The sequence below is a fragment of the Periplaneta americana genome, chromosome 7 (genome assembly GCF_040183065.1).
Source record: "Periplaneta americana isolate PAMFEO1 chromosome 7, P.americana_PAMFEO1_priV1, whole genome shotgun sequence".
NCBI lineage: Eukaryota > Metazoa > Arthropoda > Insecta > Blattodea > Blattidae > Periplaneta > Periplaneta americana.
Genome location: NC_091123.1, coordinates 171,322,648 through 171,347,889, shown reverse-complemented (window position 1 = coordinate 171,347,889; position 25,242 = coordinate 171,322,648). Strand labels below are relative to the sequence as shown.

Genomic DNA, 25,242 nt, shown 5'->3' with positions numbered 1-25,242 from the left:
GGGGAACTCCTTCATCTTAACAAATTTTTGGAAAAATACAGTAATAATAATAATAATAATAATAATAATAATAATAATAATAATAATAATAATAATAATAACACTTATAAATGGCTTTTAAGGAACCCGAAGGTTCATTGCCGCCCTCACATAAGCCCGCCATCGGTTCCTATCCTGTGCAAGATTAATCCACTCTCTATCATCATATCACACCTCCCTCTAATCCATTTTAATATTATCCTCCCATCTACGTCTCGGCCTCCCCAAAGGTCTTTTTCCCTCCAGACTCCCCACTAATACTCTATATGCATTTCTGGATTCGCCCATACGTGCTACATGCTTTGTCCATCACAAACGTCTGGATTTAATGTTCCTAATTATGTCAGGTGAAGAATACAATGCGTGCAGTTCTGTGTTGTGTAACTTTCTCCATTCTCCTGTAACTTCATCCCTCTTAGCACCAAATATTTTCCTAAGAACCTTATTCTCAGACACCCTTAATCTCTGTTCCTCTCTCAAAGTAAGAGTCCAAGATTCGCAACAATACAGAACAACCGGTAATATAACTGTTTTATAAATTCTAACTTTCATACTTTGGACAGCAGACTGGATGATAAGAGCTTCTCAACCGAATAATAACAGGCATTACCCATAATTATTTAGTGTTTAATTTCCTCCCGAGTATCATTTGTATTTGTTACTGTTGCTCCAAGATATTTGAACTTCTCCACCTCTTCAAAACATAAATTTCCAATTTTTATATTTCCATTTCGTACAATATTCTAGTCACGAGACAATCATATGCTTTGTCTTTTCGGGATTTACTTCCAAACCCATCTCTTTACTTGCTTCAAGTAAAATTTCAGTATTTTCTCCTAACATATTCACGTCATCCGCATAGACAAGAAGCTGATGTAACCCGTTCAATTGCAAACCCTTTCTGTTATCCTGAACTTTCCTAATGGCATATTCTAGAGCGAAGTTAAAAAGTAAAGGTGATAGTGCATCTCCCTGCTTTAGCCCGCGGTGAATTGGGAAAGCATCAGATAGAAACTGGCCTATACGGACTCTGCGGTAAGTTTCACTAAGACACATTTTAATTAATCGAACTAGTTTCTTGGGAATACCAAATTCAATAAGAATATCATATAATACTTCTCTCCTAACTAAGTCATATGCCTTTTAATAATAATAATAATAATAATAATAATAATAATAATAATAATAATAATAAGAAGAAGAAGAAGAAGAAGAAGAAGACGAATAAGAAGAAGAATAATAATAATAATAATAACAATAATAATAATAATAATAATAATAATAACCTGAAGAGGGAACCGTACTCTAGCGATATGTCTTAGGGAACTTCTAAACTGGCTTCCAGCTAGAAGCATTTCCAGTCCACACCAACTGACTACACCTCGTTGGGGGTTGAGGGAAAACCTCGGGAAAGACCTCAACCAGGTAACTTGCCCCAACCAACATGAAACTTTAAAATGCAAGTATCTTAGAACTCTAGATTTTGAGTTGTTTTCCTTTTGAACTTGTCCGTCGATATGTGCTCTAGATTCAACAGACTCAACAGTCATCAAACGTGTCCAACAATTGCTCAACAACATAAATTTAGAGCTGTAACTTTTCGCAGTGCATGGCTACAAGTATTTGTCTGATGTGATGTGATTCAGAGTTTGGAAGAAGAAGGTATGGAGTAGAAGGAACAGTGGAAGAAACTGACTATTGACAACTGTCAGGAGCAACCTCGACGGTTTTGTCAAAGTCAAACTCGAATTCAATTTGATTAATGTCAAGCTTTATGTCACTAAGAACTTCCTTCGAAACCAGTTTATCACCATCTGGATTAACTAAAATATTAAGCATAGTGTTAATTTTGGTAAACTGTAAGCTGCAAATACAAACTGCTGAGCCATTTATACCGGAACCCACACTTTCTGAAGTCGAAATTGCGATAGAAAGTCTGAAAAAGTACAAGTCTCCAGGTATCGACCAAATTCCAGCAGAATTAATACAAGAGGATGCAAGCGTGTTATCTAGCGAAATTTATAAACTTGTACTTGCAATATGGGAAAAGGAAATTGTACCAGAACAGTGGAAGGAGTCCATAATCGTACCTATCTTTAAGAAGAGGGACAAGGCTAACTGTAGTAACTTTCGAGGAATATCACTTCTGTTGACGTCGTACAAAATTTTGTCGAATATCCTTTTGAGAATATTAACTCCATATGTAGATGAAATTATTGGGGATCATCAGTGTGATTTTAGGCGTAATAGATCGACTATTGATCAGATTTTTTTGTATTCGACAGATATTGGAGAAAAAATAGGAGTATAAGGGTACAGTACATCAGTTATTCATAGATTTCAAAAAAGCATATGACTCAGTTAAGAGAGAAGTTTTATATAATATTCTTATTGAATTTGGTGTTCCCAAGAAACTAGTTCGATTAATTAAAATGTGTCTTAGTGAAACTTACAGCAGAGTCCGTATAGGCCAGTTTCTATCTGATGCTTTTCCAATTCACTGCGGGCTAAAGCAGGGAGATGCACTATCACCTTTACTTTTTAACTTCGCTCTAGATTATGCCATTAAGAAAGTTCAGGATAACACAGAGGGTTTGGAATTGAACGGGTTACATCAGCTTCTTGTCTATGCGGATGACGTGAATATGTTAGGAGGAAATCCACAAACGATTAGGGAAAACACGGAAATTCTACTTGAAGCAAGTAAAGAGATAGGGTTAGAAGTGAATCCCGAAAAGACTAAGTATATGATTATGTCTCGTGATCAGAATATTGTACGAAATGGAACTATAAAAGTTAGAGATTTATCCTTCAAAGAGGTGGAAAAATTCAAATATCTTGGAGCAACTGTAACAAATATAAATGATACTCATGAGGAAATTAAACGCAGAATAAATATGGGAAATGCGTGTTATTATTCGGTTGAGAAGCTTTTGTCACCTAGTGTGCTGTCAAAAAACCTGAAAGTTAGAATTTATAAAACAGTTATATTACCGGTTGTTCTGTATGGCTGTGAAACTTGGACTCTCACTTTGAGAGAGGAACAGAGATTGAGGGTTTTTGAGAATAAGGTTTTTAGGGAAAATATTTGGGGCTAAGAGGGATGAAGTTACAGGAGAATGGAGAAAGTTACACAACGCAGAGCTGCACGAATTGTGTCCTTCACCTGACATAATTAGGAACATTAAATCCAGACGTTTGAGATGGGCAGGGCATGTAGCACGTATGGGCGAATCCAGAAATGCATATAGAGTATTAGTTGGGAGTCCAGAGGGGAAAAGACCTTTAGGGAGGCCGAGATGTGGATGGGAGGATAATATTAAAATGGATTTAAGGGAGGTGGGGTATGATGATAGAGACTGGATTAATGTTGCACAGGATAGGGACCAATGGCGGGCTTATGTGAGGGCGGCAATGAACCTCCGGGTTCCTTAAAAGCCAGTAAGTAAGTAAGTAAGCTGCAAATTGAATGCGGTACGATTTTTGTGATGTGCAACGCATAAAAGCTCTCTATGTGTAAAATAAAAAGAGCCAGCTTATCAAAACGACAGGTTTCAGTAGAATATCGCAAAAGTCAGGTAAACAACTTGCACAAAAATGATAAATAACAGTCCCGTTTTAAATATTAATGGAATGCACTCAATTCTTTCAACCAAGGACAGATATCGGTTCATGAATCATTAATGATAAACAAAAGATATTTCCAAAATAAAAAAGTGTAATTTCAATGCACAACGAATTGAATAATATATGGGTACTAATCCTTTTTTCAGGCTGTGGCATTATCAAACTAAGATAAAAAATGAGTCTGTTGCAACATTCAAATAATGTTAACCTATACGAAGTTTTGTCACGCACGAATAATGCATTACTGTTAGTATATAAACACGTTCTGAATAAGCGGATAACCAAATCATCTTCACATTCCGAGCTATCTAGAAGTTCAGGTAAACGACTTGTTTTAGTATTATTTCTCTGTTAATGGCCCTAGTGGCCGATATACTGGTGGTAATGATATTGTAATAAAAGGGATAATTCGAAGATGATACAAAGGGAAAGGGCTGTCGTATGAGCAGGCCGTGTATTTATGGAGATCGCGAAAATCACGACATAATAGATATACATAGGTTTTTATTAATCTTTACTAATTAAGTAAATCTGATTAATAATATACGGATGATACAATCGCGAAAAATGGCGAAATGGAGCTCTAATAGCGAAATATGAACACATTCGCGAATTATTAGGCCAACTATTGCATCGTTTTATAGCGAATTTCATATTCTGAGTTTTCTTTTCAGATTTTTTTTTCACTTGAATTTGTTATACAGTAGAACCTCTATTATCCGTGGTAATGAAGGGGATGGAGTGAACGGTTAATCGAAAAATCGGATAATCCATACCATAAAAAGTTTTCATAAACTAAGTACATAATTATTACCATTTATTACGAGAAAAATTCAAATATACATTATATGTTATCACGACTACTATGAAGTAGTCAATGTGTATTATCACCATTAAATCGAGAAAAATTCGTTCCGGCACCGGGAATCGAACCCGGGACCCTCAGCTCTGCGCGCTGAGGGCTCTTTCCAACTGAGCTATGATAGGACACGAATATGCAGGAGATCATATTTTCGTAATTTCCTATATGGTCTTTTCTTTTAATACGCTCGGTAATGGATCAGAAGTTCACTAATTTAACCCAGATAAGACTGACGTCCTATATATAGGACACCGGACGTTTCACACAAATATGTTAATAACAATGATTATGACAGACTAAATATAAGAAAAAAAAATTGGAGGCAATTTATAACACGTAAGGATTATGGTATCTTGATTGCCGACTATGAAAATCTTACACTGCAATGTTAAAAAAATAAAACGTTCGGATCCTATATATAGGACGTCAGTCTTATCTGGGTTAAGTATTTTTTTTACAATTCATGTATTATTTTCCGATAAGTCAATTATTAAAACATTATTTATTGTACTTATGTCTGGTTCTCAACGACGGATTTTTAATGGCCAAGAAAACTTATGACGACTGTCTGTGGAAAGATAGAAATAGTAAATGTCTCACGTTGTAGTTTTACAAATTTTATACAGTTTATATTTTGTTTTTCATTAGCCTAAATCGCTTACAGTAGTAATTCATATCGTATTGTGATGTGAGATGAATCACATTTTCTCTTTTCCCAAACCACTCAATTAAATTGCACTTCTTTTCTGTAGTACAACATGTTTTCTTTTGACACTTGTAGAAAAATCTGATTAATAATATGCGGATAAAACAATCGCGAAAAATGGCACAATGGAGCTCTAATAGCGAAATATGAACACATTCGCGAAATATTAGACCTACTATTGCGTCGATTTATAGCGAATTTCATATTCTGAGTTTTCTTTTCAGATTTTTTTTTTTCACTTGAATTTGTTATACTGTACTGTATATCCAAGTAGGCTACATTACATGGTATTCCAGGTGTTCTGATTACATTAATGAACTCAAAAGACGGAGAATTCAACATTTCACTAATAATTTGAAAGTGTTAATTTGAGAGCTGCAAATGTACCTAATAGAATTATATTTTACAAAGTAACATCATTCAGCCATTGGTACAATTTTATTGTGTGACATCAAGACAATAAACTAAGGACAGATTTAATGGGAATTTAAAAAATCAGCATGTACAGTAGTATTACTATGGAAGTAATGGGACATGAAGTAAATGAAGATTAAAAAAACACACATGGATAGGTTCTTAGCCTAACTTGGAAAAAGTTACTGTATCTCAAAACAAATTTAAACGAGTCAGTATAATTACTTCCTTAGCATAAAATGAAAAAAGTTACTGTATCTCAAAACAAATTTAAACAAGTCAGTATAGTTACTTCCTTAGCATAACATGGAAAAAGTTACTGTATCTCAAAACAAATTTAAACGAGTCAGTATAGTTACTTCCTTAGTATAACATGGAAAAAGTTACTGTATCTCAAAACAAATTTAAACGAGTCAGTATAGTTACTTCCTTAGTATAACATGGAAAAAGTTACTGTATCTCAAAACAAATTTTAACGACTCAGCATAATTACTTCCTTAGCATAACATGGAAGTATCTCAAAACAAATTTAAACAAGTCAGTATAATTACTTCCTTAGCATAACATGGAAAAAGTTACTTTATCTCAAAACAAATTTAAACGAGTCAGTATAGTTACTTCCTTAGTATAACATGGAAAAAGTTACTGTATCTCAAAACAAATTTAAACAAGTCGGTATAGATACTTTCTTAGCCTAACATGGAAAAAGTTACTGTATCTCAAAACAAATTTAAACAAGTCGGTATAGATACTTTGTTAGCCTAACATGGAAAAAGTTACTGTATCTCAAAACAAATTTAAACAAGTCGGTATAGATACTTTCTTAGCCTAACATGGAAAAAGTTACTGTATCTCAAAACAAATTTAAACAAGTCGGTATAGATACTTTCTTAGCCTAACATGGAAGAAGTTACTGTATCTCAAAACAAATTTAAACAAGTCGGTATAGATACTTTCTTAGCCTAACATGGAAAAAGTTACTGTATCTCAAAACAAATTTAAACAAGTCGGTATGGATACTTTCTTGGCCTGACATGGAAAAAGTTACTGTATCTCAAAACAAATTTAAACAAGTCGGTATAGATACTTTGTTAGCCTAACATGGAAAAAGTTACTGTATCTCAAAACAAATTTAACGAGTCAGTATAGTTACTTCCTTAGTATAACATGGAAAAAGTTACTGTATCTCAAAACAAATTTAAATGAGTCAGTATAGTTACTTCCTTAGTATAACATGGAAAAAGTTACTGTATCTCAAAACAAATTTAAACAAGTCGGTATAGATACTTTCTTAGCCTAACATGGAAAAAGTTACTGTATCTCAAAACAAATTTAAACAAGTCGGTATGGATACTTTCTTGGCCTGACATGGAAAAAGTTACTGTATCTCAAAACAAATTTAAACAAGTCGGTATAGATACTTTCTTAGCCTAACATGGAAAAAGTTACTGTATCTCAAAACAAATTTAAACAAGTCGGTATAGATACTTTCTTAGCCTAACATGGAAAAAGTTACTGTATCTCAAAACAAATTTAAACAAGTCGGTATAGATACTTTCTTAGCCTAACATGGAAAAAGTTACTGTATCTCAAAACAAATTTAAACAAGGCGGTATAGATACTTTCTTAGCCTAACATGGAAAAAGTTACTGTATCTCAAAACAAATTTAAATAAGTCGGTATAGATACTTTCTTAGCCTAACATGGAAAAAGTTACTGTATCTCAAAACAAATTTAAACAAGGCGGTATAGATACTTTCTTAGCCTAACATGGAAAAAGTTACTGTATCTCAAAACAAATTTAAACAAGTCGGTATAGATACTTTCTTAGCCTAACATGGAAAAAGTTACTGTATCTCAAAACAAATTTAAACAAGTCGGTATAGATACTTTCTTAGCCTAACATGGAAAAAGTTACTGTATCTCAAAACAAATTTAAACGAGTCAGTATAGTTACTTCCTTAGTATAACATGGAAAAAGTTACTGTATCTCAAAACAAATTTAAACGAGTCAGTATAGTTACTTCCTTAGTATAACATGGAAAAAGTTACTGTATCTCAAAACAAATTTAAACGAGTCAGTATAGTTACTTCCTTAGTATAACATGGAAAAAGTTACTGTATCTCAAAACAAATTTAAACGAGTCAGTATAGTTACTTCCTTAGTATAACATGGAAAAAGTTACTGTATTTCAAAACAAATTTAAACGAATCAGTATAGTTACTTCCTTAGTATAACATGGAAAAAGTTACTGTATCTAAAAACAAATTTAAACAAGTCGGTATAGATACTTTCTTAGCCTAACATGGAAAAAGTTACTGTATCTCAAAACAAATTTAAACAAGTCTGTGTGGATACTTTCTTGGCCTGACATGGAAAATGTTACTGTATCTCAAAACAAATTTAAACAAGTCAGTATAGATACTTTCTTAGCCTAACATGGAAAAAGTTACTGTATCTCAAAACAAATTTAAACAAGTCGGTATAGATACTTTCTTAGCCTAACATGGAAGAAGTTACTGTATCTCAAAACAAATTTAAACAAGTCGGTATAGATACTTTCTTAGCCTAACATGGAAAAAGTTATTGTATCTCAAAACAAATTTAAACAAGTCGGTATAGATACTTTCTTAGCCTAACATGGAAAAAGTTACTGTATCTCGAAACAAATTTAAACAAGTCGGTATAGATACTTTCTTAGCCTAACATGGAAAAAGTTACTGTATCTCAAAACAAATTTAAACAAGTCGGTATAGATACTTTCTTAGCCTAACATGGAAAAAGTTACTGTATCTCAAAACAAATTTAAACAAGTCGGTATAGATACTTTGTTAGCCTAACATGGAAAAAGTTACTGTATCTCAAAACAAATTTAAACAAGTCGGTATAGATACTTTCTTAGCCTAACATGGAAGAAGTTACTGTATCTCAAAACAAATTTAAACAAGTCGGTATAGATACTTTCTTAGCCTAACATGGAAGAAGTTACTGTATCTCAAAACAAATTTAAACAAGTCGGTATAGATACTTTCTTAGCCTAACATGGAAGAAGTTACTGTATCTCAAAACAAATTTAAACAAGTCGGTATAGATACTTTCTTAGCCTAACATGGAAAAAGTTACTGTATCTCAAAACAAATTTAAACAAGTCGGTATAGATACTTTCTTAGCCTAACATGGAAAAAGTTACTGTATCTCGAAACAAATTTAAACAAGTCGGTATAGATACTTTCTTAGCCTAACATGGAAAAAGTTACTGTATCTCAAAACAAATTTAAACAAGTCGGTATAGATACTTTCTTAGCCTAACATGGAAAAAGTTACTGTATCTCAAAACAAATTTAAACAAGTCGGTATAGATACTTTGTTAGCCTAACATGGAAAAAGTTACTGTATCTCAAAACAAATTTAAACAAGTCGGTATAGATACTTTCTTAGCCTAACATGGAAAAAGTTACTGTATCTCAAAACCAATTTATTATATTACACAACGCAATTCCCATTCAACTCCACACTTGCACTTAAGTTGTAAGGGAAGACTTCACTCAAAATCATAAAAAAAAAATTAAAAAAAAATATTGGCTATTTTGCTTCTTTACAGTGTATATTTTCATACCCCAATATGTTTCATTTTTAAATTAAGATTGTAAGGGGCGTGGCATTTAAAGAGCTGTCAAATTGACTTGTCCATAAAAGATTTTTTTACAAGTTTCTGATTACAAATCTACTAACTTTTGTTCTAAACTTGGCTCCCTGAAGTTACTAGATGAATGTAGTGGAGGAGAATTTTAATTTATATAAATATTCTTTTTACTTTGAAATCAATTTTTTTTTTTACAAATTTCTGATTGCAAATCTAGTAATTTTTATTGTAAAGTTGGCTCCCTGAAGTTACTAGATGAATGTAGCGGAGGAGAAGTTTAATTTACATAAATATTCGTTTTACTTTCAAATCCATTTTACCCTAAGTCTGTTTTTCTTGATTCAACACCAACTTTTTATGGCAAATATTAATCAGTCAGGATGAAATTTTAAATGCAAGTGTTTATGTTTTTATTATATAAGAAATACTGCTAGTTTATTTCCGTAATATGTTTTATGTATTATAGGGAAAATAATATTATTTAAATAATAAAAAAATAAGTTTTGAAAGTGAATAAATGAAATATTTCATAAAATGAATGCATATAAGTTTTCCCTATGTCTTGTGATTGTAACCAAAAAAACGAAGCTTAAAAATTGATATGTTTCACTGAAAACTTGAATATGAAAATATTACTAAAAAGAATAGTAAAAACATTAAAAATCAAAAGTAAAAAACACTTGGGATTTCAAAATTTGGATTTTGTTGTTTTTTTTAGTAGGTTATTTTACGATGGTATAGCAATGAGATGAAGGTGATAATGCCGGTGAAATGAGTCCGAGGACCAGCACCGATAGTTACCCAGCATTTGCTCATATTGGGTTGAGGAAAAACCCCAGAAAAAACCTCAATCAGGTAACTTGCCCCGACCGGAATTTGAACCCGGGCCACCTGGTTTCGCGAACAGACGCGCTAACCGTTACTCCACAGGTGTGGGCTGGATTTTGTTAGTCCTTTACATAGTAAACATGCTCTTAAATTTTGGTTCAAAAATGATTCAGAAAAAAAGTTGTCAACTTTAGCGGAGTGTCCCCTTTGGCAATTCTAGACGTTTGACTTGATCTACAAACTATTTTATAGTATGTTTTAATATCTTAATTGTTTAACAATGAAAGATTTAATTACTTTTTATATTAATTGCAGGTACGCAGAATTGTGCAAGAGTCCACTATAAAATGTCTGCCAATCATCGTTTGTTGTTTCTCTTTGGATTTCTTTTCGTAATGATGGTAATATTTCTTAATATTATATTTTTAATTTAAAAGTGAAAATTTATAATTATTAAAGAATTTTCTTGTTTTGAAGAGTCATATCGACATCATGAAAGAATAGGCTATATAAAATATTAATCTGTACAATATTATTCAAGACTAGCCGTGCCCGTGCGCTCCGCTGCACCCGTTAGAAATAAATATAAAGTAATTACATAATTAAAATAGGACATTTTATCCAGGGAACATTCGTGTTTGATAGAAGGATAAATCGTTTAATATGTTACTTAATTTAAATTGCATCCAAATAATTAAAATGCGATCATTTTGGTCCAGAGACCACTCATTGGTGCAATGACAATTCCTTTAACATGTTTCTAATTTTTATTACATGCAACCATAGTTTAATGAACATTGACATCATTTAGATTTAATGTGTATACTTTATTTTACTTGTTATAGGTTTCCATTGAATTATGGTAATAACTTAATTTTAACCCTTGTTTTCTACGTATTCAGTAAATGGCGTTTGGCCCACTATGGTTCTGAACCCTTCAAATAACTTATATTATATTATATTATATTATATTATATTATATTATATTATATTATATTATATTATATTATATTATATTATATTATATTATATTATATCAGAAGTTACTCTAATAACATTATAGCATTATGTCCATCTAGAGAAACTACACTTTCCAATGGTGAAATAATAATTAATTATACAAATCGGTTAATTTAGTTTCCGATATTACTTCATACAAACACAGAAACATTCTCTGTAGGCTATCTTTCATAGCTTTCGATTGTTGCTGTCCAAGGCCCCTTATAGACGAAGTCATTTGTTTTGTATTTCATTATACGGCCTTAGATGGCAGTTATTTTAATTTTAAAACTAATTTATCTCATTAAATATCAGTCCTATGAAAATTTTTCAAGGAATAACACTTATCGCAAATTATTAAAAAAAAAAACTTTTGTTATGTAACATTTTTCACAAAAATCAATAATAAGCGAGATATTTCGATTTATTTAATTCAGGTCCCCTTATAACCCCCTTTTAAATAATGTATTTTGAATGCCATATAGCCTAAAATCTAAGTTACAACGAACATAATTTATATTCCAGTTTTCATCGAAATCCGTTCAGCCATTATCGCGTGAAAAGGTAACAAACATACAGACAGACATACAAACAAAAATTTCAAAAAAGCGATTTTCGGTTTCAGGGTGGTTAATTATATATGTTAGGACCAATTATTTTTGGAAAATCGAAAATTACCAGAAAAATTTCGGCTACAGATTTATTATTAGTATAGATTCCGTTGGATATAATGAATAGAGCCTGGATTTTATATAATTGAAGGGTTCAGAGTCATAGAGGACCGAGTGCCATATATTAAAAACGGAGGAAACAAGGGTTAACAGTAAGTGAAAATCATAATTTAATGAAACATGTAACAAATAATATAAAGTATGCACATTAAAACTAAATGATATATCAATCTTCTTTAAACTGTGGTATTCACTTAACTTTAACCCTTGCTTTTTCCGTTTTTAATAAATGGCGCTTGGCTCACTATGATTCTGAACCCTTCCATTACATATTCTGTTCCTACGAGTATATATGTAGCTATAAGCAAAGCTAAAATATCGGCGAATCACAATAATAATAATCCGTGGCGGACCAGCCCTTGAAGGGCCTAGGCCGACCAGCCGGCTGCTGGCCTCACGCCCACATGCCGAAGCAGAGGTGGACGATCATCCAACCAGAATGGAGGTATCGTGTGGTTAGCACGATGATCTCCCGAGCCGTTATAGCTGGTATTTGCAACCGGATTTCGCTACCTATCTTAGCTCCCCAAGTGCATCACGATGCTGGGCGGGCACCGGTCCCATACACTGGCCGAAATTTCATGAGAAAATTTCTTCCCCCATGAGGACGAATCACACTAAATAGATCATTATTCCGAAGTTAAAAGTTGCACATTTTTACATATTTTGGTGCGTAATAAATAATTAACCATGTATTACATATTTTGAAGGATATTGCACATTTTGAAAGAATACATTTTTTTTTCACCAATTTTCTCTCTACTTAACTCAATAACTTAATAACTTTGAAAATCGTTTATAAAGCTTGTCCCTTGGTCTCCAATGCATAAAATAATTCAATAATTGAAAATAATAACGTATTCTGCCAAAAATGGACTTCCCTTTGGAATGTTAATATTTTGTATATCCCTTAAGAAGTAACGGTAAAGTAGGAAGCATAGGCGGAGAGAGAACCGTTTCCTTGGGAGGGGGGGCAAAGCAAACCCATAGAATCCCCATATAACGGGGTTATGGGGGACATCATTTACCTCCTGCCCCCATTATTGCTTGACCGTGGTACAGTATATCGGAATATGATCATTTAATAAAGGTATTTTCGAGGGCACGTTTCTTACAGTGCTACATCCATATCATCGATGTTTCGGACCGTGTTGTATAGAGCTTGAACTGCAGGTCTGCTACAAATTATAATAAGGCATAACTTAAAAACAATCTCCCTCATACAGAAACATACGCATGCATCAATAAAACTATGTAACAGTCTAACAGAAACTTTTTATATGAAGCTGAACTTCTGAAGATACATTTTATTTAATCTCGTCTTTAAGTTTACACATTATACCGGAATAACTTTTATTTTTTCTGCATTGTTGTGCGGTATGTTATTCATATTTCTCCAATGGCGACCTGAACATCCGCAGACTTCTAACACATGAGTACAGGCTGTTACAAAAGAAACATTAGAGTGCTTTCATTCCTCAAATGAGGTATAGAAATTTTTATACAATCAGAAATTTAAAATAAATATTATAGTCCAAACACATATTCTGATGACATTAATTCTTCAATTTAAGCACAGAAACTTAATCATAAACAAAAGCAAAATAGATCTTTTGAATTCAATATTTTCTAACGTTAATAGAAAAAAAAAGAGTTGACATAAGTTTGGGGGGCAGTGCCCCCCCCCCGTGCCTCCACATAACTCCGCCTATGGTAGGAAGAAATACCAATGCGAAGGGTGAGTCATTCGGTATGGCATAGTTGCGCCCCACGGTCAATTGGGAGGCCTAGGCACGGCATAGTTGCGCCCTGAAGAAATCAGGTAGCAGAATGGACATGGCATAGTTGCGCCCCGAAGAAATCAGGTAGCAGAATGGACATGGCATAGTTGCGCCCCGAAGAAATCAGGTAGCAGAATGGACATGGCATAGCTGCGCCCCGAAGAAATCAGGTAGCAGAATGGACATGGCATAGTTGCGCCCCGAAGAAATCAGGTAGCAGAATGGACATGGCATAGTTGCGCCCCGAAGAAATCAGGTAGCAGAATGGACATGGCATAGTTGCGCCCCGAAGAAATCAGGTAGCGGAATGGACATGGCATAGTTGCGCCCCGAAGAAATCAGGTGGCAGAATGGACATGGCATAGTTGCGCCCTGAAGAAATCAGATAGCAGAATGGACATGGCATAGTTGCGTCCCGGAGAAATCAGGTAGCAGAATGGACATGGCATAGTTGCGCCCCGAAGAAATCAGGTGGCAGAATGGACATAGCATAGTTGCGCCCTGAAGAAATCAGATAGCAGAATGGACATGGCATAGTTGCGCCCCGGAGAAATCAGGTAGCAGAATGGACATGGCATAGTTGCTCCCCGAAGAAATCAGGTAGCAGAATGGACATGGCATAGTTGCTCCCCGAGGAAATCAGGTAGCAGAATGGACTGGCATAGTTGCTCCCCGGAGAAATCAGGTAGCAGAATGGACTGGCATAGTTGCTCCCCGGAGAAATCAGGTAGCAGAATGGACATGGCATAGTTGCGCCCTGAAGAAATCAGGTAGCAGAATGGACATGGCATAGTTGCGCCCCGATGAAATCAGGTAGCAGAATGGACACGGTATAATTGCTCCCCGAAGAAATCAGGTAGCAGAATGGACATGGCATAGTTGCGCCCCGAGGAAATCAGGTAGCAGAATGGACATGGCATAGTTTCGCCCCGGAGAAATCTGGTAGCAGAATGGATATGGCATAGTTGCTCCCCAGAGAAATCAGGTAGCAGAATGGACATGGCATAGTTGCTCCCCGAGGAAATCAGGTAGCAGAATGGACATGGCATAGTTGCGCCCTGAAGAAATCAGGTAGCAGAATGGACATGGCATAATTGCGCCCTGAAGAAATCAGGTAGCAGAATGGACATGGCATAGTTGCGCCCCGAAGAAATCAGGTAGCAGAATGGACATGGCATAGTTGCTCCCCAGAGAAATCAGGTAGCAGAATGGACATGGCATAGTTGCTCCTTGAGGAAGTCAGGTAGCAGAATGGACATGGCATAGTTGCTCCCCGGAGAAATCAGGTAGCAGAATGGACATGGCATAGCTGCGCCCTGAAGAAATCAGGTAGCAGAATGGACTGGCATAGTTGCTCCCCGGAGAAATCAGGTAGCAGAATGGACATGGCATAGTTGCTCCCCGGAGAAATCAGGTAGCAGAATGAACATGGAATAGTTGCGCCCCGAAGAAATCAGGTAGCAGAATGGACATGGCATAGTTGCTCCCCGGAGAAATCAGGTAGCAGAATGAACATGGAATAGTTGCGCCCCGAAGAACTCAGGTAGCAGAATGGACATGGCATAGTTGCGCCCTGAAGAAATCAGGTAGCAGAATGGACATGGCATAGTTGCGCCCCGAAGAAATCAGGTAGCAGAATGGACATGGCATAGCTGCGCCCTGAAGAAATCAGGTACCAGAATGGACATGGCATAGTTGCGCCCCGAGGAAGTCAGGTAGCAGAATGGACATGGCATAGTTGCGCCCCGAGGAAGTCAGGTAGCAGAATGGACATGGCATAGTTGCGCCCCGAGGAAATCAGGTAGCAGAATGGACATGGCATAGTTGCGCCCCGAAGAAATCAGATAGCAGAATGGACATGGCATAGTTGCGCCCTGAAGAAATCAGGTAGCAGAATGGACATGGCATAGTTGCGCTCCGAAGAAATCAGGTAGCAGAATGGACATGGTATAGTTGCGCCCTGAAGAAATCAGATAGCAGAATGGACATGGCATAGTTACGCCCCGAAGAAATCAGGTAGCAGAATGAACATGGAATAGTTGCGCCCCGAAGAACTCAGGTAGCAGAATGGACATGGCATAGTTGCGCCCTGAAGAAATCAGGTAGCAGAATGGACATGGCATAGCTGCGCCCTGAAGAAATCAGGTAGCAGAATGGACATGGCATAGTTGCTCCCCGGAGAAATCAGGTAGCAGAATGAACATGGAATAGTTGCGCCCCGAAGAACTCAGGTAGCAGAATGGACATGCCATAGTTGCGCCCTGAAGAAATCAGGTAGCAGAATGGACATGGTATAGTTGCGCCCTGAAGAAATCAGGTAGCAGAATGGACATGGCATAGTTACGCCCCGAAGAAATCAGGTAGCAGAATGAACATGGAATAGTTGCGCCCCGAAGAACTCAGGTAGCAGAATGGACATGGCATAGTTGCGCCCTGAAGAAATCAGGTAGCAGAATGGACATGGCATAGCTGCGCCCTGAAGAAATCAGGTAGCAGAATGGACATGGCATAGTTGCTCCCCGGAGAAATCAGGTGGCAGAATGAACATGGAATAGTTGCGCCCCGAAGAACTCAGGTAGCAGAATGGACATGGCATAGCTGCGCCCTGAAGAAATCAGGTAGCAGAATGGACATGGCATAGCTGCGCCCTGAAGGAATCAGGTAGCAGAATGGACATGGCATAGTTGCGCCCCGAGGAAGTCAGGTAGCAGAATGGACATGACATAGCTGCGCCCTGAAGAAATGAGGTAGCAGAATGGACATGGCATAGTTGCGCCCCGGAGAAATCAGGTAGCAGAATGAACATGGAATAGTTGCGCCCCGAAGAACTCAGGTAGCAGAATGGACATGGCATAGTTGCGCCCTGAAGAAATCAGGTAGCAGAATGGACATGGCATAGCTGCGCCCTGAAGAAATCAGGTAGCAGAATGGACATGGCATAGTTGCTCCTCGGAGAAATCAGGTAGCAGAATGGACATGGCATAGTTGCGCCCTGAAGAAATCAGGTAGCAGAATGGACATGGCATAACTGCGCCCTGAAGAAATCAGGTAGCAGAATGGACACGGTATAATTGCTCCCCGAAGAAATCAGGTAGCAGAATGGACATGGCATAGTTGCGCCCCGAGGAAATCAGGTAGCAGAATGGACATGGCATAGTTTCGCCCCGGAGAAATCTGGTAGCAGAATGGATATGGCATAGTTGCTCCCCAGAGAAATCAGGTAGCAGAATGGACATGGCATAGTTGCTCCCCGAGGAAATCAGGTAGCAGAATGGACATGGCATAGTTGCGCCCTGAAGAAATCAGGTAGCAGAATGGACATGGCATAATTGCGCCCTGAAGAAATCAGGTAGCAGAATGGACATGGCATAGTTGCGCCCCGAAGAAATCAGGTAGCAGAATGGACATGGCATAGTTGCTCCCCAGAGAAATCAGGTAGCAGAATGGACATGGCATAGTTGCTCCTTGAGGAAGTCAGGTAGCAGAATGGACATGGCATAGTTGCTCCCCGGAGAAATCAGGTAGCAGAATGGACATGGCATAGCTGCGCCCTGAAGAAATCAGGTAGCAGAATGGACTGGCATAGTTGCTCCCCGGAGAAATCAGGTAGCAGAATGGACATGGCATAGTTGCTCCCCGGAGAAATCAGGTAGCAGAATGAACATGGAATAGTTGCGCCCCGAAGAAATCAGGTAGCAGAATGGACATGGCATAGTTGCTCCCCGGAGAAATCAGGTAGCAGAATGAACATGGAATAGTTGCGCCCCGAAGAACTCAGGTAGCAGAATGGACATGGCATAGTTGCGCCCTGAAGAAATCAGGTAGCAGAATGGACATGGCATAGTTGCGCCCCGAAGAAATCAGGTAGCAGAATGGACATGGCATAGCTGCGCCCTGAAGAAATCAGGTACCAGAATGGACATGGCATAGTTGCGCCCCGAGGAAGTCAGGTAGCAGAATGGACATGGCATAGTTGCGCCCCGAGGAAGTCAGGTAGCAGAATGGACATGGCATAGTTGCGCCCCGAGGAAATCAGGTAGCAGAATGGACATGGCATAGTTGCGCCCCGAAGAAATCAGATAGCAGAATGGACATGGCATAGTTGCGCCCTGAAGAAATCAGGTAGCAGAATGGACATGGCATAGTTGCGCTCCGAAGAAATCAGGTAGCAGAATGGACATGGTATAGTTGCGCCCTGAAGAAATCAGGTAGCAGAATGGACATGGCATAGTTACGCCCCGAAGAAATCAGGTAGCAGAATGAACATGGAATAGTTGCGCCCCGAAGAACTCAGGTAGCAGAATGGACATGGCATAGTTGCGCCCTGAAGAAATCAGGTAGCAGAATGGACATGGCATAGCTGCGCCCTGAAGAAATCAGGTAGCAGAATGGACATGGCATAGTTGCTCCCCGGAGAAATCAGGTAGCAGAATGAACATGGAATAGTTGCGCCCCGAAGAACTCAGGTAGCAGAATGGACATGCCATAGTTGCGCCCTGAAGAAATCAGGTAGCAGAATGGACATGGTATAGTTGCGCCCTGAAGAAATCAGGTAGCAGAATGGACATGGCATAGTTACGCCCCGAAGAAATCAGGTAGCAGAATGAACATGGAATAGTTGCGCCCCGAAGAACTCAGGTAGCAGAATGGACATGGCATAGTTGCGCCCTGAAGAAATCAGGTAGCAGAATGGACATGGCATAGCTGCGCCCTGAAGAAATCAGGTAGCAGAATGGACATGGCATAGTTGCTCCCCGGAGAAATCAGGTAGCAGAATGAACATGGAATAGTTGCGCCCCGAAGAACTCAGGTAGCAGAATGGACATGGCATAGCTGCGCCCTGAAGAAATCAGGTAGCAGAATGGACATGGCATAGCTGCGCCCTGAAGGAATCAGGTAGCAGAATGGACATGGCATAGTTGCGCCCCGAGGAAGTCAGGTAGCAGAATGGACATGACATAGCTGCGCCCTGAAGAAATGAGGTAGCAGAATGGACATGGCATAGTTGCGCCCCGGAGAAATCAGGTAGCAGAATGAACATGGAATAGTTGCGCCCCGAAGAACTCAGGTAGCAGAATGGACATGGCATAGTTGCGCCCTGAAGAAATCAGGTAGCAGAATGGACATGGCATAGCTGCGCCCTGAAGAAATCAGGTAGCAGAATGGACATGGCATAGTTGCTCCTCGGAGAAATCAGGTAGCAGAATGGACATGGCATAGTTGCGCCCTGAAGAAATCAGGTAGCAGAATGGACATGGCATAACTGCGCCCTGAAGAAATCAGGTAGCAGAATGGACATGGCATAGTTGCGCCCTGAAGAAATCAGGTAGCAGAATGGACATGGCATAGTTGCGCCCCGGAGAAATCAGGTAGCAGAATGGACATGGCATAGTTGCTCCCCGAGGAAATCAGGTAGCAGAATGGACATGGCATAGTTGCTCCCCGAGGAAATCAGGTAGCAGAATGGACATGGCATAGTTGCACCCCGGAGAAATCAGGTAGCAGAATGGACATGGCATAGTTGCGCCCCGAAGAAATCAGGTAGCAGAATGGACATGGCATAGTTGCTCCCCGGAGAAATCAGGTAGCAGAATGGACATGGCATAGTTGCGCCACAAAGAAATCAGGTAGCAGAATGGACATGGCATAGTTGCGCCCTGAAGAAATCAGGTAGCAGAATGGACATGGTATAGTTGCGCCCTGAAGAAATCAGGTAGCAGAATGAACATGGCATAGTTGCGCCCCGGAGAAATCAGGTAGCAGAATGGACATGGCATAGTTGCGCCCCGATGGGTATAGTACACACGAAAGTGATTGTCATAAAATAAGTAAATTACTTTAAAATATTATAGTGGTAGCTACATTTTTTTAAGAACATGTATCTGTCTATTTTACCGCTTCTGAATGCCTCGATCATGTGGTTTAAAAAACGGAGTAGAAAACCAGTTAATAAAGTACTGCCAGCTGCATGGTGTTAATATTCACACTAGGCTATCAATAATCACTGCATAAACAGTAGAAAAAGTCAATATAGTACTTCCAACTTCATGGTGTTCATTTTAACAGTATCGATAATGAATAAGAAATCAATAAAGTTGGTTGATTACGAGGCTCTAGTTTCCATAGTGTATTTTTCTCTACCTATTTCATCGGGGCGCAACTATGCCATGCCTTTTTCTCTGCCTGATGGGAACGGGGCGCAACTATGCCCACAAAACAGGGACCCTTTTCTATCTGCTGCATCTTACCTGACCGTGGGGCGCAATCATGTCCTGCCCGAGTCATTGTACTGACACCGCGGTGAAGGAGAAAGAAAATTGCCCTGTGGGTATGACCGTTGGACACAAAGACCTCCAATCAGTTGCTCTGAAAGAAAACAGAAGTTCTTTCAGTTTTCTAGAGAAGTTTATTCTGACATCAGATGATAAAGCTAGCTAGTCGTGCCTTGCAAACAGCGTATACCGAATCTCACCGGTCCGGTGGCATCATTGACGTCACGTTGCAGCGAAATAAGGAACAAAACTGCTGGAAGGATCGATGGCTGTCATGGTGACTGTACAAGTTGTTGGTTGTGCTACGCTAGCAAAATTTTGCGAAATTTTCGTACTCCCATCTCGTTCAAAGAAAAGATAGCATAAACAATTTATTTCTTGAACCGGTAGTAATAACTGGTCCGTTGACATGTTCGCTCATAAGCCATTAACATATTGTTTTTACGTTGTGCTCACTACAAACAATACAGCAGAACTAAAGCAGAACACACCGCCATGACACAACAGTGCACGATGTTATTCGTCTGCTAATTCCCCCCTATACAAGAACCAGTCAGATTCACTGATGGCGGCTGATGGAGACTGCCACCACCTCTGCAAGTTGATGGCACCGGTGCGACACCGGTGGAGCATCAATGACGTCATCGGTGGAATTCGGAACACCGTGATGCCATCGAATTGCTCACCGGTGAGATTCGGAATACGCTCAAAGTGTGTGACAAACGCATTTAAAAACTGAACTTCGTGTCACAAATAAAAAAACGTGCTCTGTCGAAAAAGCAAGTTCTTCTTACAAAAATGGTGCTGGAACCTTCTTCGTCTTCTGCCAGTGAATTTAATAAAGATTTGTGCATGCCAATGGTTGCTGCAAACATACAATGGTACAAACTTGAAGTGCCAAAGTTTCAAGCATTCCTACGCAAATACTGCAACTTCAGTATTCCGGATGAATCAACTCTCCGGAAAAATTACTTGAACTCTAGCTACATTGACACAATGGAGACGATTAGAGCGCTTGACTTGGCGATTCCTACGTATGAATTGACGTTGAGGAGACAATCAATATGGACAAATTTTGAATTATTAATTACGCTTCCAAACAGTAATTAAATTAGATTTAATCACTTGTGTATGTGTAATTTTTTATGAATGTGCAAAAATACATCTAATAAAGCTTTGATTGTAAGCTGTATATTTTTATATGTTACATGTTTTTGCATTTTTAGCGGAATATTTCTTATTTTTATATTACATAAAATCCGGCCTCTAATAATTCCATTCCTATGCAATCAACTTATCAATAATAATATTTTATTAAGAAAACGTAGCCGGAAAACGTAAGAGTTACAAGTAATTAAACTTGTAACTGAAAAAAATATATTATCACTGCCATCTTGAGTCTATGTGCATAAAGAATATTTATAATGTATCATAAATATATTGAAATGCGCTTCTTTAACTTCTGTTGTAAGAAACCATCTGCATGTACTTACAGTTACTGTTGCATTTAACTCTCTCTTATGAAATGTTTCAGATGCTTCTCGCCCACAGCCGCGTTGATGCATGTAAGTCAATGTTTTCTTCCAAGTCTGATGTTTAAAATTAACATTATACACACAGTGGGCCAAGAAAAGGCACAAAATTTAAATGGTTATATTCCAGTAGCTAATGATTTCACTTGAAAGTTTGTTTCACAGGCAAATTTCACAGTTCTCGTAGACCGGGAAAGTACTCTAATATTTAATTTTTTACCTTTTATTAAACATAATTTTTTATTTTTTCTAAGGCAGTGTAAAATCGATCGTTTATGCCGAACTAAGCATTATGGTCTTACGAGTTCAGCAGGCCAAGCCGTTTGTTGTGCTATCATCATTTGTTTTCTTCCGTTTTGACTTCTCATTTTGTGAATAATGGGTCGCTTAACGAACGAAGACAAGATTTTCATTAAACATTTGCACCAATATGATAATTTATCTGCCCGCCAAATTGTAAGGAACTACGCTCAGCGAGAATGGTCTGTTTCAAGTGTGCAGCGATTGATTAGCAAGATACGGACATGATATCCCTCCTGAGATATTATTGCGTGAAAGATCGCATTTCTCAGATTCTCTTATTATTTCCGACGGAGTTTCAAACGAGATCTTAATCCTATGAACTATTTTGTATGGAGTCAACTACAGTTTACAACAAAACAAGAATTCGTAATTTGAACATTGAAGACAACGCCTTCTTGAATGTTGGGACCGACTTGATCAAAGACAGATATCCAGTGTCATTGGACAATGAAGAAGACGCCTACAAATATTTGTGCGGGCAAATGGCGGTCACATAGAGCATCATTTTTAATTTTGATTATTTGAAAGATCATTAATTATTATTAATTTTACCAAAATTCAGTTTCTGCATTTTTAAGTACCAGTAATAAATTGTCTTCAAAAACCACATTTTTCGCATTATTGTGTATTGATCTCCATAAAATTTTAATTGAGCCTCAAGAAAACACAATCATCTTTAAAGTCTACTCTTTCCACAGTGTATCCATTATAAATTAATGTTATGTATTTCTGAAGATAGAGTGTTTATAATTTTATAATAATCATATCCAGCACTTTACTTTATATGACGTAACTTCTGACCCTAGATCATATAAACTACAGACGTGGACAAATTATTAGACTAAAACTTTTTCTTGGAAACATAATATAATTCGTCATATCAACTATCAGTATAATTCACAGAGTCTCTATTGTTGTAAATATGATTGTTTACATCTCCCGGTATATTTCTCCAATGGTTAAGTATATTTTTTTTCTGGTTATGTCGGTGCTATTGGTGTTTTAATTATATACTGCAGAAGATATTCTCCCATGGCCTGTAAGAAGACCGGACATGAACGAAATTGAAAATCTGTGATCTATACTAAAGAAGGAAGTGAATAAAAAGAGGCTTACAACAAAACATGGACTCATTTAAGCACTGTCTTAAATCTGGCTAAATGATACTGATATGCAAAGAAAGTGTCAAACTTTGGTTTCCAGCATCCCTGACAAAATCAACGTGTTAATAAAGAATAAGGGAATGTTCACAAAATATTAGTAACCTCAATACTCAATTTTCTCTTCATTATATCTGTGCAAAATACATTTTTGTTCATTATTTCTGCCGATAAATACAGCTTCGTTGCACATATAATTAATTTAGTCCAACAATTTGTCCACGTCTCTATATATGATCTAGGCTTCTGACTTGAGGGAGTCAAGACGAAGTGTACTGTCCGTTAGGAGAAGACGAGCGGAAAGAATGTGACCTTGTTGACTATCGCTGTTGATTATTATAAATAGACTTCGTTGAATTGCCACACGCGGCATGCAATCAGGTTGCCGATGTACGGTAGTATAGAGGAGGTGAGCGTCCTCCCAGTCTCGTAGTATAAGGAGTTCATGTTAAGAGATGTGACCGGTCCAAATAGATAGAGCAGCTACAGCTAATGTATTCCTATGTAAGCACTTGTTTTTGCATTACTGTAATTGGAATAGTCAAAGCTTAACATTTGTTCAGTGCAGACAAGAATTCAATCAAATATACTACAATGAGAGTGTTGCTGTTCCAAACAATTGCCCCTGAAATACCCTTACCCCCGCAGCCAGTACAACTCTCAGAAGCCCTTAATATAGTGTATAAAGTATCACAAACCGTTATCCAAAATAACAATTCACTGATTTCAGAAAAATTGGAATGTAAGTTGAGAAACATTATTGCTGAAAATTCTGCCTATTCACAACTTCGTATTATAAATGATGCACTATCAGGTCACGACAAGATGTCTGAAGTTGGTGTACTAAAAAGTAGTAACTTTCCGTTCTTCAAATATGCACCTATTACATCGTGTGATGTTGAACGTACATTTTCCCAATGTAAAAACTGTTTGAGTGACCATCGGAGGACGTTCACTTTGCAGTCGCTCAAAATGTACGTAACTCTTCACTGCAATGCACATATTCAAGGATGATGTGAGTATATTACATTAAATTTTAAGAGTTAATATATCTCACTACAAAATAATTGTGTATTTACATGTTTAGACATTTCCTACTTCAATAATCATTCATTATATTTCTTGAATGCAGGATACAGGTTTTATTGTAACCGCAGTATACTGCTCAGTGTTTACATCAGAGGCATACTCCATCCGTTACACGCCCCCTTCTCATACAGTCTATACCGCGTGCGTAGTAAACCTTACGATTCTCGTGGCAATTCCACGAAGTCTAATTATAAACATCGCTCAGATAAGCATCCCAGTAGCCAGGTTATTACTCGTGCAGGAAACATGAGTAACAATGCGTATGGAAATTAAAGCTAAGTTGAACAGAAGGAGACCTAATGTTTCCGCTTACTGCAGTACAAATATTGACGTGTTGTACGTTATCTGTTCACATCCCTTCCTCCTCAATCCGCTCTCGTCTTCTCCTGAGTCACCGACAGTATTTGAAGCTACGTTCTTGAATACGGCCCTTACCTATACATTTTCTGAGGTAACTGAAATCAAAGAATTTATTTGGCAGACATTTTGTTAAAAATTGGAATTAATTTACCGTTACAGTGGTTGATGTCAAAGTGTTGACTTGTTAGCTTCATAACTTAATCCCTTTTCGCATTCACAGGGGACTGCTCTTCAAACCAAGATTGCGCGATTCCTTGCTTAGCTGCTCCTGGTTATGCGTGTGACAATGGCGAATGTGCCTGCAAGTTTACTGAGTCGTAATTTTAATTCTGTTATGTACGGAAACATAAAACTTGTACTGTAGCATTCACATGTAGAGAAATATACGTTTCTTTGAACTGAATATTCTATTGAATTTCATTATTTACATTTTGGTTATGTACAAGAAGTCGTCGCTGACCGATTCACATTATTTCCATGTTAGTTGAATCAACTCATCTAGTGAACGATATTAGTAATATACGTTACAAGAGCGGTATGTTGACGTTTTCATGTTCGAGGAAAAGATTGAAAAAACGAAACGTAGTTGAGCTTTTTTAATTTCCGATAACATGAAATCAAACTTACCGCTCGTGTATCGTACATTATTTTGTGCGAAGATCGTTTATTACATACGTGAAAGACGAATTTCTAATTAGTTGCAATGAAATCTCCATCTTGGTTTCTGTTTAATGACGGCAACTTTAGAAAACAAAAATATCTATACTCCAGCAGGCCGTGATATACGTCTGTCTTTTTTTTTCCCCCCAGTCTATAAATGCGAACTTAAAACAAACGGTAAGGTTATGTAATGATTAATTTTTCATTTTAATATTTTAACAATATTATTTATATA

General features: G+C 37.6%; 1 long non-coding RNA gene across 1 annotated transcript; it reads left to right on the top strand.

Annotated features, from left to right (window-relative positions):
- The first annotated feature begins 3,898 nt into the window (after nt 1–3,898).
- Nucleotides 3,899–24,750, top strand: LOC138703712 (uncharacterized). Its single transcript, XR_011333238.1, has 4 exons — nt 3,899–3,986; nt 10,436–10,521; nt 21,438–21,468; nt 24,568–24,750. It is a non-coding gene; the product is annotated as an uncharacterized lncRNA (long non-coding RNA).
- Nucleotides 24,751–25,242: the final 492 nt, after the last annotated feature.